The sequence below is a fragment of the Montipora capricornis genome, chromosome 3 (assembly GCF_036669925.1).
Source record: "Montipora capricornis isolate CH-2021 chromosome 3, ASM3666992v2, whole genome shotgun sequence".
In the NCBI taxonomy this organism is placed as follows: Eukaryota; Metazoa; Cnidaria; class Anthozoa; order Scleractinia; family Acroporidae; genus Montipora; species Montipora capricornis.
The window spans coordinates 35,230,502-35,235,501 of record NC_090885.1 but is presented as its reverse complement, the minus strand read 5'-3'; positions in this window follow the sequence as shown (position 1 = coordinate 35,235,501).

Sequence of the window (5,000 nt, the reverse complement as noted above, 5' to 3'; positions counted from 1 at the left end):
ACCTTGTTTTGTGGACGTAGGCTAAAAAAATCTGACCCCTTAGAGGAACCAGTTCTAAAGTGACAAATGACTGGCAAATAACTTTTACTTATGAATTATTCATAAGTAAAAGTTATTTGCTCTTGTACCAAATTGTCTTACAGTTCCAGTCATTTTTCAGATTGATAGCCTTAAATGTACTGCAGCAACTCTGCCAGCTGTTTGGTCTCAGCATCATAGGCGGTACAAATCCACATTTTTTTATCCAAAAAGGAACAAAAAGAACCCCTGTCATTTTCGTAAGGGAGCCCCCCTTGGGGCAGTTTGTTTACTTTACCACGATTGTTTAATACTATCCAGGGACTAAATCAAGAATGGAAATAGATTACAGTTTGAAAAAATATGCCACTTTTTTTTACTTCTTACACTTACTGCATTCAACTTTAATTTATTCATCCTTGGAAATGGTAGGAATGATTAGTATTCTTTAAAGCAATTGCTAAAAATTCATTGCACCTAATGTTGAAATATTTTTTCCATATGGAAAGGTAACAGCAGTTATTTCTGTGAAAGCCTTCTTCAGAAAACTCCAACATGGGATTACGCCCCTTTCAAATGTAGCTTTGTATGCTTTTGCTCGATGACTTTGAACAATTATTACATAAATATGAAGTTATGGAGTTTTTTAAAAGTTAAATCTAATGGAAGGGGATTTAAATTATTGAAACCACTGTGTTGCAACCAGAGTCCACAAAGAGAGGTTAAATAATCTATTGCACTGGAAGTATTTAGTAGGCCAGCATTAAATTTGTTTTGGATAATAGCACTGAATCACCTTCAACAAGTTTTCTAAACTTTGAAGATACCTAATTTTATATCCTCCTGCTGTTTTATTGCTGGAAGATAAAACCAATTCTTGATTAATTATTTTTGTTGTCACATTAACCCACTACAATGTGTTGAAAGTGTATTATTAGCTGTAGTAATATTTTGTTGCAGTAAAATCCCCCCTGCAAGTGAGCTGGATTTCTGAATCAAATTTTCAACTTGGAATACCGATATTGTTGTTTTGGCTATTCAGAGTTAACCTAATCTATGTTTATTTCTGTAATTTGGAGGGAAGCAAACGATTGCCATTTGCTTGAAATGACTACAGCAAAATATAATTGCAACTAAAACGTTTCCTTCTAGTGTACCCAATATGAGGTGCTTATATGGCATGTTATGTATGACATTGGTGCTAAATTCACTTTAAAATTTATCTTTGAACGACTGAAATACATTTCTAACTTTTCAGGGACGTCATGCATTTCTTTTTTTTCCTCCGTCTTCATAAATTTGCCTCCATGGACCACTTGAATGGCCATTTTAACAACTTAATTTTGAAGAAAAATGCAAAAATCTTAACATTTTCTGCTAGATGCGGGCCCCCGCGGAAACAGTGTGCAAATATTTAGTCGAAAGAGGAACCATTTGGAAATTTAGTGATATATTTTTTGCTCCACTTTTTAAAAGATAAACGCATGAATTGAAATCAAGATGGTACTCCATTAGCCGGTAAGCTCCACAAACAAATTTCCACTCAAACACTGTCACAGCAACCTGGACTCGCGTTGACCTTGAAATTGTTAAAGAAATTTGCCTCGTAGCACTGTTGGCTAAAAGGTACTGTGGCCCACAACTAAAAAGAGAATCTCGCTGGCATAAAAACGCACTATGCAGTCAAAACATTCGTCCGTTTTACTGGCCTGAAAAAGGTCTTTTTTTTTATCGACGGAGATCGGATAAACACCCGATGGCAGCCATGTTTTTCGCCAGTGAACAATAAGTCAGTGGTTACCGTCTTGCGCACGCGTCCTTGAAAGGCAACCTTAACCAATCAGCGGTTTTTGAGACCTGTCTAGTTAGTGTCAAATCGAGTATTGCCTCTTTGATAAGCTCTAAACTTGAGCCCGTGATTTGGTTACGTGTACTGGTCACATTGGCATACATGAATGGGCGGACGGACGTACGTACGTACGGACGTTCATGACGTCATGGCTATAAAACCAAATTTTCTCACATCGATGGGTTACCACATTTTCTTAACTATGGTGCTCCGCGCGCGCGCGCCTTCGGCGCGCGCGGAGCTCCGCTATAAAGAAATGTATGGGAAATATTGAAGAGTCGTAATATAGTAAACTTACATCGATAAATGACTATGTTAACGCTCAAAATAAACGTAAACCTACCTCATTTGCTGTGTATTGTCATTTCTGCGGCTGAAAATGGTGAATTTGAGCGATTTGGTGGGTTTTCCATTGACTGTTACTACACGTCCTTAGAACGTGCCGTACCCAGGCAATATGATTTTCTATCAGATACTATAATCTCTGATTTTCCAAGTAAAAGGTCGCTTCTTGTGACTTTCTGCCTCGTGACTCAAGTTACCCAGAACACCTCGCCAACTCGGTGAGCAATACCGATACCACCTTGAGCAAATCGAGATTGCTTTTCCCTATGCAACATCTACCAATTTACATATTTTCCCTTTTTTCGAGGGGGCTTCTTGGTTGCCTCCTGTGGGGCCAATTAAAAGACAAGAATTTTCTGGTGCAACAATACCACAATTGCTTCAATGGAATAGAGAAGTTACAAGGCCAGTATCATATTACTGTAGATCCTTTGGTGTACCCCGTTGTTTATGCTCAATGCCGCGAGTCTGCATGGTGACATAAAAAATACGAGAGCTAGCTGTTACGGAGTTCCGGGGGATTATTACCGCCTAAGATTAAAGGAGCTGAACGACTGCCTGGGTCAACAGCCTGGTGTACCGCATACGACCGAGTGGTAACCTAGAAAAGGATATGCCGAGACCCCAAAGTTCCCGTGCCAAACGAACCTATTTCTAGAGAGCACCATGCGATCCCTACACTGTAAGAAATTCTTTTAAAGCTAAGTGGTGCAAAGATAGACCAGACAGGGATGTTAAGGTACAATATCTTTTTAGGAAATTGTTTTTTTTGGAAAATCAGAAACACGACCGACACATTCATGAGATGCTGATCATAATGGAGAACCACTGAGCTGCAGCTAAACACAGACAAGTGCAAGTTTAAGGTAATTCCCCTGAAAATGACTTACTTTCCAGATTTTAGTCACACTTGGCACAGTTGATATTTATGGACAGGACGTTAAAAAATGCACTAAACAGATGGGGTCAGAGCGCTTGTTTTCAAGCTGCATGCCCTTTGTTCTACGTGATTTTTAACGCTGTTCATCGAAGACAGATTGATCTTCAAAAGCAGCCTAATTGTTATCCCGCAGACGCAACAGCAAGATGTTCAATCCAGGCTACATGCCAATCACTAGGGTACAGAGAAGACCACGGTTAGGTCACACACACCAGTATTTTGGAAGAAATTAAAACTAAACAAGGATATTGAAAAAATTACCAAGTCGTGTTCGATATGCCAAAAACATCAGCCAAAGCAAGTGAGGGAACACCTAATGCAAACTGAAGAACCACCAAAGCCATGGATTACTACACTAAATACCGTTTCTCAAGAAAAATTCCGTAGTGCTTCAGCACTGAAATGGCGTTGCACGAAACATTGCAGTGTAACAGCGCCTTTACCGCTTCGAGAAACCTGCCTTAGCCTGGGCTCCATGTCCTTTCGTAATCCTCTTGCGCTTATTATGCGGTCGTATTTTGAACGCAAGCATTTCAATATTTTAAGATCATTTTGTCCGAATGCTTTGAGGAAGGAGGCCAAGCCTGGTCTCTTTTTGAAGTTGTTATCAGAATAGATAAAAGCAAGATGACGACCGCCCTTCGTCAGCCGGGGTGATTGTTAGTTGTGAGGGGCTATTAAGTCCCATAATGGAGTAACGCTAATAATGGAAGCACCGTTACGTGGAAAGCAAGAAAGAAATGAAAGGAAAGAGGCATTCTTTGATTCGAGGAGGTAGCATATGCCGATGCAGAAGATTACTTTTTGTTCGAGGTATTTTCTGCTCTCTGTGTCACCGTGGTGAAGAGAAAGGCCACGGAAAGTCACGTGTTTTCTGGAGAGGCTCGGTAGCTCGACATGGTGTGCTACTGGTTGAGATGCGTCTTTGTAATTTTTTTTCGAAGCCCGTTATAAACATATGCTCGCAGACAAAGTAGTGACGCTTTCTCCCTGATGCGCCTATGTTGTTGCATAGATTGCAGCCAAGCAGAACAAGTTTCGATCAGAATAAGAGATTTCCGGCATACTGCCGGCAGAATAAGGGATTTCCGAGCAGAATTTGATCAGAATAATGGGTAATCTACGGCACTAATGATTTGCATAACGGTTGCAAGAAAAGTTTAAAACTAAATAAAAAACAAATGGAAAATACCTTGTGTTTGATTTGATTATTTAACTTAAGGTAAGATGAATTACAGGCTCCCTTCTACATTTGCTAAAATAAATACGAGCAGAATTCGAACAGAATTTCGAGCAGAATAAGCGATTTTACGAGCAGAATTTATCCAAGCCTATCCATCTAACCCACCGATTTAAAGCACAGAGAAAATTCTTGCTTGAGATCACCCGGTGGAAGTGATTGTCCCTGTAGCGGCCTTCCAGGTGCCTTCATGATGTTAAATCTGAAAAACTGGATAAGACACTGCTCTGAAATTCGAATCACCCGAGTAGACCTGCTCCTAGACGTCTTGCCACCTCAACCTGCATTAGGAGTAGAACCCATGCGAGAAAGGGAGAGGCTCTTCTTTTTCCCACCTGGGTTCCAGTCCCAATGCAGGTTGATGTAAGAGACGATTAAGAGCGCATATTGGCTTTGTGACAGGAAAGATGGTCGATGTTAGACGTGATGCCATTCATAGTTCTCGAATATGTTTTTTCAATTGTTAGCGGATTAATGACAAGCTCTTTTGTTTAAGGAAATGGCATTCCGATGATAAGATCCCGGGATGCTCTACCACTGAACTACCGCACGGATCCCTAGGCCATTAATTTTTGGATTTGCGAGATCACATTTGTCCCGAATTCTTC